Genomic DNA, 13573 nt, shown 5'->3' on the forward strand with positions numbered 1-13573 from the left:
CTGTGACTGACCCAAACTTAAGGAAAGCTTTGACTATGTACAGACTCAGTGAGCATAGCCTTGCTATTGAGAAAGGCCGCCGTAGGCAGACCTGGCTCTCAAGAGAAGACAGGCTATGTGCACACTGCCCACAAAATGAGGTGGAAACTGAGCTGCACTTCCTAACCTCCTGCCAAATGTATGACCATATTAGAGACACATATTTCCCTCAGATTACAGCGATCCACAAAGAATTAGAAAACAAACCCAATTTTGATAAACTCCCTTATATACTGGGTGAAAAAACACAGTGTGCCATCACAGCTGCAAGATTTGTGACCTGTTGCCACAAGAAAAGGGCAACCAGTGAAGAACAAACACCATTGTAAATACAACCCATATTTATGTTTATTTATTTTCCCATTTGTACTTTAACTATTTGCACATTGTTACAACACTGTATATATACATAATATGACATTTGAAATGTCTTTATTCTTTTGAAACTTCTAAGTGTAATGTTTACTGTTAATATTTATTGTTTATTTCACTTTTGTTTACTATCTACTTCACTTGCTTTGGCAATGTTAACATACGTTTCCCATGCCAATAAAGCCCTTAAATTGAAATTGAAATTGAAATTGAGAGAGAGAGATAGAGATAGAGAGAGAGAGAAAGAGAGAGAGAGAGAGAGAGAGAGAGAGAGAGAGAGAGAGAGAGAGAGAGAGCGAGAGAGACAGAGACAGAGACAGAGACAGAGAGAGAGAGACAGAGAGAGAGAGAGACAGAGAGAGAGAGACGGATAGAGAGAGACAGAGAGAGAGAGACAGAGAGAGAGAGAGAGAGAGAGAGAGAGAGAGACAGAGAGAGAGAGAGAGAGAGAGAGAGAGAGAGAGAGAGAGAGAGAGAGAGAGAGAGAGAGAGAGAGAGAGAGAGAGAGAGAGAGAGTTTGAGTTTTAAATAATCTTTATTGGGTCTGGGAGCCCACCACACAAATACTCATACAAAACCGTATTTACACATCAATTAAAAACACAACTCCAATTCCTCCTCCACAGTAACAGAACACAACAGCATCTGAATACCCCATATACTCATAAACATATCAATATTGTTGACCAGTTTATAATAAGCAAACTCAATTCTTAGTCTTGCTGCCAACATTCCCTCCAGCATTCCCACCACATCCACAGACCCCTGTCCCCGAATACTGTTCTTTCGGGTCTTCCATATGGCTAATTTTGCTGCCCCTAACACAAAATTAAGCAACACAACTACAGCTTTCTGACTAAACCTGTACTTTGGCCCAAATATATACAGTTGGGAAGAGAAAACCTCTCCCAGAGCTGAGAACCAATTAGTGATCAGGTCAATCATCCCGACCAACCTGGGACACTGTAAAAACAGATGTGCCAGTGTTTCAGACTGAGCACAGAATGGACACCCCTCCCCAACAGTAGGATCCAGGTGTACCAGATACATGTTGGTGGCTATGGCTCCATGTATTATCCTCCATTGGAGGTCAGCTGTCCTCTTATCAATAGGCAGTTTGTATAGTGTTCGCCAACAGCCTTTTGGGGAGGCACCTGGACCAAGCACACCCGCCCACCTCGTCGATTTTACCCCTTCCAGGGAAGAGGCATGGGACACCTTTACACATATTCTGTACATGGCCTTCTTTCCCACCTCCTTGAACTCCCCCAGCTCCGGGGTATCGAAGGAAAGCAGCATCCCCACGTCCTCCTCGAATGCCCCCGCCGCAGCACTAACAATCAGTGCAGGGAACACATAATCCAGACCCTCCTTCCACCGATCAGAATTGGAAGTGTCAGACACATACTGCAGATGAAGTACTGGCAAGGAATCACAGACCTCAGCGACGACCTTCCTCAGTAGGCGAGACGATCGGATCCCCGCTCTTTCTCCCAGCTCCTCCAACGACCTATTCCTGTTCCACATCAGATGACCCAGCTTAGTACACCCCACGCCTAACAGGCATGAACGTAGGCTAGCTGAACCCAGAACACGGGACTGGATGGCAGTGTTGTGAAAAAGAGGCTCTTCAAAAAGCCACATCCCTGGTGGCGTGCAGGCCTTACGGGACTTGACCAGAACTCTCCAAGCCTGCATAACAGACTCATAAAATGGAGTCAGGCCAGGCAACTCACCCCCCTCCAGTTTTAAGAGGAAAAGGTGCTTGTCTAAGCCCAAACAGCCCGCTCTCCTCATCAATGCGTAGGCTGTGTCAACCCAGCTAGAACCGTCACTGTACAACAGTCTCTGGGCTGCTTGAAGCCGGAAAGCCATGATCCTGGAAGAAATGTCCACCAGGCCTTGCCCACCCTCGTGCAGTGGCAGGTACAGGGCTGAAGCTTTAATCCAATGTTGTCCAGACCAGAAGAAGTTGACAAGGGTCCTCTGAAGCTCTTGTATCAGACCCTTTGGTGGCTGTAAAATCATTAGTCTGTGCCACAGGGTAGAGGCAGCTAGGTTATTAGCTACCAGTACCCTTCCCCTATAAGACAGCTGGGGCAGCACCCATTTCCATCTTGACAGTCTGGCACACACTTTCTCCACTACACCCTCCCAGTTCTTTTTCTGAAAGACATCGGAGCCTAGAAAAAACCCCAAAGTCTTCATCCCATCTCTGCCCCACTGAAGCCCCCCTGGTAACCGTGGAGCGGACCCCATCTGAAGCTGGCCTGCCCACAGCGCTTCACTCTTTCCCCAATTGACTCTAGCTGAGGAGGCCCCCTCATACACCTTTAAGGCGTCTGAGAGAACCTTAACATCCTCATCCCCTGTAATAAAAACTGTCACGTCATCTGCATACGCAGACAGTGCTATCGTGGGACCCTTCATTACACCTGGCACAGAGAAACCAGTAAGCTTCGCTCTTAAAAAACAAAGCATTGGTTCAATCGCCAGACTGTATAACTGCCCTGAAATTGGGCATCCCTGCCTGATGCCCCTTTGGACAGGGATGGGACAACTCAAACCACCCCCCACCTTCACCATACACGAGGCCCCAGCATACAGTAACTTCATCCAAGACAAAAAAACATCCCCAAACCCAAAGGCTTTCATTGTTTTAAACAAGTACTGGTGGTCCACACGATCAAAAGCCTTCTCCTGATCCAAAGAAAGTAAACCCACATTTACATCAGACAGTTTACAACTGTCTAAAACATCTCTTATTAGAAACAAGTTGTCAACAATAGAGCGATCAGGTACAGAGTAGGACTGGTCCTTGTGGACCAACAATCCCAGATACTCTTTCAACCTGTTTGTGAGACATTTAGAAACAATTTTATATTCTGCACACAGCAAAGCAACAGGTCTCCAATTTTTTATGAGAGCCAAATCCCCCTTTTTTTGGCAACAGTGAAAGTACCGCACGTTGACAAGATACAGGAAGAGAGCCCTCATGAAAAGATTCACACACCACTTCATAAAAATCCTCCCCAATAGACCCCCAAAAGTGCTTGTAAAACTCAGATGGTAAACCATCAATGCCAGGGGCTCGGCCTGTTGAGAGCTGCATAACTGCTGTGGACAGCTCTTGCAGTGTAATGTCAGAGTCCAATGCGACTCTTTGCTCAGGTCCCAATTGAGGAAGACCGTGTAACAACTGTTCAGTACACAGAGAGTCACAATCCTCCGCCTTATAGAGGGCAGAATAGAAATCCACGGCATGTTGACGCATTTCACTGTCATCCGTGGTCACCTTCCCATCAGGGAGACGAAGGCAGACCATCTGTTTACGTTGCAATGTCGACTGTCCTAGGTTAAAAAAAAAAGCACTAGGAGCATCCATATCCTTGAGGGAAGCGAAACGAGACCTAATCAAGGCACCCTTCACTCTTTCATGCAGAAACGACCTCAATTCATGTTTCTTGTCCTGTAAGTTCATGACTAGTCCGGGGTCATTCTGAGTGAGCAACTTCAATTCAATAGATTTAATGTTCTGCTCAAGGGCCCTGATAGTCTCTTTAACTTCAATTCGAGACAGAGCAGTATACTGTTGACAAAATAATCGTATTTGGGCCTTCCCAACCTCCCACCATTGTCTCAAGGACTCAAAATTCCCTTTTGTAACCCTCCATTTTTCCCAAAACAACAAAAACCTTTCACAAAACATGACATCATGTAACAATTTAACATTAAAATACCAATAAGATGATGACCTTCGTGGACAGGACAAGTGAATATCAACAGTGACAATATGGTGATCAGAGAAACCCACAGGAGTAATGTCACACCTTCCAACCCTACTACAGTATTGCTCAGATACATACAACCTGTCTAACCTTGCTGCACTGACATGACCTTCATTAACTTTTAGCCAAGTGTACTGCCTAACTTTTGCATTCCTTACTCTCCACACATCAGAAAGCTCAAACTCAGTTAATAGACCAGACAGACAAATTGCTGACCGCAGGTGAGGTTCTTCAGCGGTGCGATCAACAGTAAAATCCACTGTACAGTTCCAGTCCCCCCCTAAAACCATACACCCCTCTTGGTAACACTGTCTTAAGGTTTCCTTTATTTTATCAAAACCAACAATACGCTCTGTACCCTCATTAGGAGCATAAACATTCAAAAAAACAAACAAAAACCCCATAACATCCACCTTGACCAATAAAACCCGACCCTTGACAATCTCTGTTGTAGATACCACAGTCACCCCTAAGCCTGAAGAAAACAAGATTGCCACCCCAGCACTGAAATTAGTACCATGACTGAGTATATGCTGCCCCTCCCACCACATACCCCAGTCAGCCGCATTTTCCTCATCACTATGTGTCTCCTGTAGGAAAACTACATTAAGCCTTTTCTGTTTTATTACTTCTAATACCCAAGCCCTCTTATTCCTGTCCCTTCCTCCATTAATGTTGAGAGAACCTACCCTTAGTACCTCCATATAGAAAAGAAAAAGGAAAAGCAGAAGATACCACAGAGAAACCAGACAAAGAGAATAGAACACCCTATGAGGCATAATCATCATCATTATTTAAATTTTCTCTTAACCTGACCACTTTTCCCACCACCCTTTGCTGCTGCAACAGCAGTAACAAATTTCCTCAAGCGAAACCGCTTCTTCTCACTCAACTGGTCTAACCCCACCGTCTTCTGTAACATCACAGCTGACCTCACAAACTTATCAACATCAAAATAATCTGCCAATTTGACAGATTTCCCAAAAGTCTGATCCAGAAACCCTTTTACCTCCTCTAGATCGTAAATTGAGTCCTCACCAGCTGATACCGTATCAAGAGAGATATCCATATCCATATCCTTCTCCTGATCCTCCTCAACTGAGGCCACAGACCACTGACTCCCCTCTACCACATCCCTTTCAACACTCCCCACTTGCACCCCATCACTCGTACCAGGCATCTCCTCCACTACCTGGGAGACTAGCCCCACCTGAACCCCATTACTCGTAGTGGGCATCTCCTCCACTACCTGGGAGACTAGCCCCCCCTGTAACCCAGCACTCATAGTGGGCATCTCCTCCACTACCTGGGAGACTAGCCCCCCCTGTACCCCAGCACTCATAGTGGGCATCTCCTCCACTACCTGGGAGATGAGCTCCACATGAACCCTCTCCTGTAACCCATTACTTGTAGTGGGCATCTCCTCCACTACCTGGGAGATTAGCTCCACATGTACCCCCTCCTGTACCACAGCACTCGTACTGGGCACCTCCTCACCAGTCTGAGGAAATGGCCCTTCAGATCCATCCTTACCTTCTACAACAAAAAAATCCCCCTGCATAACATTTCCCTCTGGTACAAGTTGCACCTCTGTGCCCTCAACACGGACAACTTGTTCCTCAGCAACAGATGCGTGCGGCTGCTCTACCACTGTCAGCCCACCTCTTCCTACATCAGTGGGCCCAGGCGTTACGAGGACCACCTGCGCCCCTCCCTCTGCCTTCTCCCTTTTCGGGCAAGCATGTCGCTTATGACCAACATCCCCACACTCAAAACACCGTTGACTACCTGTACTAGCATAAGCCATATACAATCTATTGTCATACTTGACTTTAAACGATAACTCCAAAGTCTGTTCCGGTGAGTCCAAAAACATAAACACCTGTCGCCGAAACGACATAACCTGTTTCAACGCCGGGTGTTTGCAACCCAATGGGACAACCTTAATTGAACTTGCAAACTTCCCAAAGCGCAATAACTCGCGCTCCAATAGCTCATTTGGAATGAACGGCGGTACATTTGAAATCGTTACCCTTGTTGACGGAGAAAAAAGCGGCGTAACTTGAATAAACATTCCTTTAAGAAGTATGCCATGCTCAACCATACGATCAACAAGGCGCTCTTCTTTAAGAAATACCACCACCGCTTTATTCATCCGTGACGCATAAGCAACATTCTCATATCCTACCTTCTCTCCTACGGCGACCAGAACCTCCTCCACAGTGACAGTAGCTTCAGTAACACACCTAAAGCCGTGCCGAAGTGACAGGGACGGCGTCCCGATTCGGGCCGCCATCCCCACCAAAATCAGGGTAATTTCGACACGAAAAACAATATACTTAATTCTACCGCAACAAAAAAATAGAAATAATAACCTTAATCATGCATAGAAGAAAAAAAGGATATCACCAAGAAAAGGAAAACCCAGGATATCTAACTCTACACAACACTCGCACTTAGCACTCACTCAAACAATTCCCAGCACGCACCAAACACTCCCAGCATGCAGTGAGAGAGAGAGAGAGAGAGAGACAGAGAGAGACAGAGAGAGAGAGACATAGAGAGACAGAGAGAGAGACAGAGAGAGAGACAGAGAGAGAGAGAGAGAGCGAGAAAGAGACAGAGCGAGAGAGAGAGAGAGAGAGAGAGAGAGAGACAGAGAGACAGAGAGACAGAGAGACAGAGACAGAAAGCGAGACAGAGAGAGAGAGAGACAGAGAGACAGAGAGAGAGAGAGACAGAGAGAGACAGAGAGAGAGAGAGACAGAGAGAGACAGAGACAGAGAGAGAGAGAGACAGAGAGACAGAGAGAGAGAGAGAGAGAGAGAGAGAGAGAGAGACAGAGAGAGAGTGAGACAGAGAGAGAGAGACAGAAAGCGAGACAGAGAGAGAGAGAGAGAGAGACAGAGAGACAGAGAGAGAGAGAGACAGAGAGAGAGAGAGACAGAGAGACAGAGAGAGAGAGACAGAGAGAGAGAGACAGAGAGAGACAGAGACAGAGAGACAGAGACAGAGAGATACAGATAGATACAGAGAGAGAGAGAGAGAGAGAGAGAGAGAGAGAGAGAGAGAGAGAGAGACAGACAGAGAGAGAGAGACAGAGAGAGAGAGAGAGAGAGAGAGAGAGAGAGAGAGAGAGAGAGAGAGAGAGAGAGAGAGACAGAGATAGAGCGAGAGAGAGAGAGAGACAGAGAGACAGAGAGACAGAGAGAGAGAGAGACAGAGAGAGAGAGAGAGAGAGAGAGAGAGAGAGAGAGAGATTAATTTATATTAATTTGTTTACAACTATCCTTTATTTTATTGGCACTGGTATTATAATAATAGTGATGTGTAATGGTGTGTGTGTATGTATATATGTGTGTGTGTGTGTGTGTGTGTATGTGTGTGCATATGTATGTATGTGTGTATATGTATGTGTATATGTGTATATATATATGTGTATATGTATGTATGTATGTATGTATGCATGTATGTATGTATGTATATATGTATCACTATTATTATTATTTTTAAAATATTTTTATATATCTTTTTTTAATTTACTTTACTCAAACCAGTGAATATCACTTATTATAAATGAGATCATTAACTATCAGCTCTTGGAATATCCAGGGCCTGTACTCTTCACATTTTGGTTATAAAACAACAAATCCAGAATTGATTAAAAACATCAAGGGACAGGACATCATAATCCTACTGGAAACATGGTGTCGTGGAGACATAGATACTCAGTGTCCCTCAAGCTATAGAGAAAGTTTACTACCATCAATCAAACATAAAAATGTTAAACGGGGCCGGGACTCAGGTGCAATCATCATTTGGCATAAGCAGGACTTAGCACTGAATGAAATGAAAAAAAGGTACTAATCACATTTGGTTAAAACTTAACAAAGGTACAATCTATTGTGACAATGATGTATACATATGTGCAGCTTATGCTCCTCCTTCAGATTTATCAAATTATGATGATCCGTTTTTTGACAATCTCCATACAGAAATCATTCAATTTCAGGCAGAGGGTAAAGTGCTTCTTTGTGGAGATTTCAATGCAAGAACAGGTTCTGAGCCTGACTACACTGATGCGGGAGGTAACCACCACATATTGGGACACCCCTCCTTGTACAGTAGCCCAATTATAAATAATAGAAACAGTCCTGACCAAATACTGAACAAAAATGGGAAGGAGTTAGTGCATCTCTGTCGAGCCTTAGGCCTGCACATGCTTAATGGTAGAATCAGAGGGGACTCTTTAGGTCGGTTTACTTACTGCTCAGCTCTTGGAACAAGTGTAGTCGATTATGCCATCATTGACATCGACCCCTCCTCCATTAGCGTATTCACTGTCAGACCACAGACACTATGGTCCTCTGTAGCTCAGCTGGTAGAGCACGGTGCTTGTAACGCCAAGGTAGTGGGTTCGATCCCCGGGACCACACGTACACAAAAAATGTATGCACGCATGACTGTAAGTCGCTTTGGATAAAAGCGTCTGCTAAATGCCATATTATATTATATATTATTGTCAGATCACAGTCAGATCAACGTGTTTCTGAAGAAATTAACCGGCAATATTCATTAAAAAAAAACAGCCCAATAAACTCTACAACATGAACCAATCGTACAGATGGGCTCAAAACAGTGCAGAGAGATTCATTGAAACATTGAACTCAAATGAAATGATGAACTCTATACAGTTTTTCAATAACTCACAATACCAAAACAATAAAGAAGGTGTCAATTCAGCTACTCAAAACATCAATTGCATTTTCCAAAAAGCAGCATCGAAAGCAAATTTGAGAAAACCAAATAAATGCAACATCAGAAACAAAAAACAAAATGTTTCTGAAAAATGGTTTAATAACGAATGTAAAACAATTAGAAAACACCTAAGACAAATGTCAAATGAAAAACATAAGCAGCAAAACAACCCAGATCTACGCTATGAATACTTTGAAACTCTGAAACAGTATAAACATACACTGAAACGCAATAAATTGAATTATACCAACAAGACACTTGATGAAATTGAAAGTGCAATTGACCAAAATCAGTTCTGGGACATGTGGAACAATTTAAGCATGACAAAGCCACAATAATTAACCATACAAGATGAAGGAATTTGGAAACTTATTTTGATAATCTATACAAAAACATCCCACAAAAAGACTTACAACAGAACCAATTAGAAATTCAAGAAAAATTGAACATCCTTGAATCAGTCATTAAAAACAACCAATATCCATTAGATTACCCAATAACCCAACAAGAACTAAATGAAAAGCTCAAATCTATAAAATCAAAGAAGGCTTGTGGTCTAAATAACATCAGAAATTAAATGCTGAAAAACAGCACACCTGAGTTGCAAAATGCTGTGCTTAAGTTGTTCAACATAGTTTTAACTTCTGGCTGCTTCCCTGATGTCTTTGCTTGCTTTATTGACTTTAGAAAAGCATTTGATTCTATTTGGCACGAAGAGACATTCTACAAAATTCTCCAAAGTGGGCTTGGTGGTAAGGTGTATGACTTAATAAAATGTATGTACACAGAAATCAAGTGTGCAATAAAAATCAAAAACCAAAGAACATAATTATTTTCACAACGTTGAGGTGTGAGACAAGGCTGCGTTTGAGTCCAAATCTTTTCAACATTTATATCAATGAATTAGCAGACATGTTGGACCATTCTCCAGCCCCAGGACTCACACTATTTGACACAGAGGTAAAATACCTGCTATATGCTGATGACTTGTTCCTTCTACAGTGAAGGAAAAAAGTATTTGATCCCCTGCTGATTTTGTACGTTAGCCCACTGACAAAGAAATTATCAGTCTATAATTTGAATGGTAGGTTTATTTGAACAGTGAGAGACAGAATAACAACAAAAAAATCCAGAAAAACACATGTCAAAAATGTTATAAATTTATTTGAATTTTAATGAGGGAAATAAGTATTTGACCCCCTCTCAATCAGAAAGATTTCTGGCTCCCAGGTGTATTTTATACAGGTAACGAGCTGAGATTAGGAGCACACTCTTAAAGGGAGTGCTCCTAATCTCAGTTTGTTACCTGTATAAAAGACACCTGTCCACAGAAGCAGTCAATCAATCAGATTCCAAACTCTCCACCATGGCCAAGACCAAAGAGCTCTCCAAGGATGTCAGGGACAAGATTGTAGACCTACACAAGGCTGGAATGGGCTACAAGACCATCGGCAAGCAGCTTGGTGAGAAGGTGACAACAGTTGGTGCGATTATTCGCAAATGGAAGAAACACAAAATACTGTCAATCTCCCTCGGCCTGGGGCTCCATGCAAGATCTCAACTTGTGGAGTTGCAATGAACATGAGAACGGTGAGGAATCAGCCCAGAACTACACAGGAGGATCTTGTCAATGATCTCAAGGCAGCTGGGACCATAGTCACCAAGAAAACAATTGGTAACACACTACGCCGTGAAGGACTGAAATCCTGCAGCGCCCGCAAGGTCCCCCTGCTCAAGAAAGCACATATACATGCCCGTCTGAAGTTTGCCAATGAACATCTGAATGATTCAGAGGAGAACTTGGTGAAAGTGTTGTGGTCAGATGAGACCAAAATTGAGCTCTTTGGCATCAACTTAACACGCCGTGTTTGGAGGAGAAGGAATGCTGCCTATGACCCCAAGAACACCATCCCCACCGTCAAACATGGAGGTGGAAACATTATGCTTTGGGGGTGTTTTTCTGCTAAGGGGACAGGACAACTTCACCGCATCAAAGGGACGATGGACGGGGCCATGTACCGTCAAATCTTGGGTGAGAACCTCCTTCCCTCAGCCAGGGCATTGAAAATGGGTCGTGGATGGGTATTCCAGCATGACAATGACCCAAAACACACGGCCAAGGCAACAAAGGAGTGGCTCAAGAAGAGCACATTAAGGTCCTGGAGTGGCCTAGCCAGTCTCCAGACCTTAATCCCATAGAAAATCTGTGGAGGGAGCTGAAGCTTCGAGTTGCCAAACGTCAGCCTCGAAATCTTAATGACTTGGAGAAGATCTGCAAAGAGGAGTGGGACAAAATCCCTCCTGAGATGTGTGCAAACCTGGTGGCCAACTACAAGAAACCTCTGTGATTGCCAACAAGGGTTTTGCCACCAAGTACTAAGTCATGTTTTGCAGAGGGGTCAAATACTTATTTCCCTCATTAAAATGCAAATTAATTTATAAAAATTTTGACATGCGTTTTTCTGGATTTTTTTGTTGTTATTCTGTCTCTCACTGTTCAAATAAACCTACCATTAAAATTATAGACTGATAATTTCTTTGTCAGTGGGCAAACGTACAAAATCAGCAGGGGATCAAATACTTTTTTCCCTCACTGTATCACCAACCAAAGAAGGTCTTCAACAGAACCTTCACATTCTAGATCAATATTGCCATAATTGGGCCCTGGCAGTACATTTAAAAAAAATTATAATCATGATTAAAAAAAAAAAAAACAGATGTCAGAAACACAAATATAAATTCACCCTGAACAACACCATAATTGAACACACTAAAAATTACACATACCTTGGTCTGACCATATCTGCATCGGGAAACTTTAATATGGCAGTGAATGCACTAAAAGAAAAAGCCTGCAGAGCATTGTATGCAATAAAAATGAAATTATTCAAAATCAACATCCAATTAGAATTTGGACCAAAATATTTGACAGTGTAATCCTACCAATAGCTCTTTACGGAAGTGAGGTTTGGGGGCCACTCAATAAACTGGACTTTAAAATATGGGACAAACATCCAATTGAAGCCCTACATGCAGAATTCTGTCAGAAAATTCTACAAGTCCAGAGAAATACACCAACTAATGTATGTAGGGCAGAATTGGACCGCTCTCCAGTAGTAATGAAAATACAGAAAAGATCATTAACATTTTGGCTACATCTAAATTCAAGTCCAAATTCAAGTCTGCAATTTAATGCACTTCAAACCCAAGAACTGAGCCCAGAAACGAGCCCTCTCAGTCAGCTGGTGTTGGACCTAACCAACCAAGCTGACACCAGCACTGCTTCAAAAGAAAGAATTCCAATGAACAAAATCATGAACCAATCAAAGGACTCATATTTACAACATTGGAAAAACGAAACAAAATCCCAAAGCCGACTAAATTGCTATCTGACCCTAAACAGAGAATATGAGTTGGCTGATTATCTCTACTCTGTCAGAGATACGAAGCAGAGACAGATCCTTACCAAGTACAGGCTGAATGACCATCAATTGGCAATAGAAACCGGCAGACATAAAAAGACATGGCTACCCAAAGAGGAGCGTGTATGTGGTCACTGCACGACAGGGGAGGTAGAAACAGAGATGCACTTTCTCCTTTACTGTGATAAATATTCCTCACAAAGAGATTCATTATTCACAGAAATGACTACATTATTCCAAATTTTAACTTATTAAACCCAGAGGAAAAACTAAAAATACTCATGGGCGAAGGAGCTATGGCTCCTCTTGCAACCAAATATGTATTTGCCTGCCATAGCCTGAGGGACACTGAATAATAACATCTGCATAGTAAACAGTAACGTACTTATTATTATTATTATTGCTATTATTGTTATTACCATTATTATTGTTGTTTATCATTCCAAATAGTAGTGGTATGGGTGGTAATGGTAATGATGGCAGTTCAATGATGGGGGTGGTAGTAGTGGTAGTAATGATGATGGTAGTAGGGGTGATGGTAATGATGGCAGTTTAATGATGGTGGTGGTAGTGGTAGTAATGATGATGGTAGTAGGGGTGATGGTAATGATGGCAGTTTAATGATGGTGGTGGTAGTAGTAGTAATGATGATGGTAGTAGGGGTGATGGTAATGATGGCAGTTTAATGATGGTGGTGGTATTAGTGGTAGTAATGATGATGGTAGTAGGGGTGATGGTAATGATAGCAGTTTAATGATGGTGGTGGTAGTAGTGGTGGTAATGATGATGGTAGTAGGGGTGATGGTAATGATGGCAGTTTAATGATGGTGGTGGTAGTAGTAGTAGTAATGATGATGGTAGTAGGGGTGATGGTAATGATGGCAGTTTAATGATGGTGGTGGTATTAGTGGTAGTAATGATGATGGTAGTAGGGGTGATGGTAATGATGGCAGTTTAATGATGGTGGTGGTAGTAGTAGTAGTAATGATGATGGTAGTAGGGGTGATGGTAATGATAGCAGTTTAATGATGGTGGTGGTAGTAGTGGTAGTAATGATGATGGTAGTAGGGGTGATGGTAATGATGGCAGTTTAATGATGGTGGTGGTAGTAGTATATGATGATGGTAGTAGGGGTGATGGTAATGATAGCAGTTTAATGATGGTGGTGGTAGTAGTGGTAGTAATGATGATGGT

General features: G+C 42.8%; 1 protein-coding gene across 1 annotated transcript in view; it reads right to left on the reverse strand.

Moving 5' to 3' along the window:
- The window catches only part of LOC311099900 (mitogen-activated protein kinase kinase kinase 7-like), a gene marked incomplete at both ends in the record, with an annotated part of 50237 nt that overhangs the window by 35509 nt on the left and 1155 nt on the right, over positions 1-13573 (reverse strand). The window lies entirely within an intron of this gene.

This window comes from Coregonus lavaretus (assembly GCF_964263955.1).
Source record: "Coregonus lavaretus genome assembly, chromosome: 24".
NCBI classification, from domain to species: Eukaryota; Metazoa; Chordata; class Actinopteri; order Salmoniformes; family Salmonidae; genus Coregonus; species Coregonus lavaretus.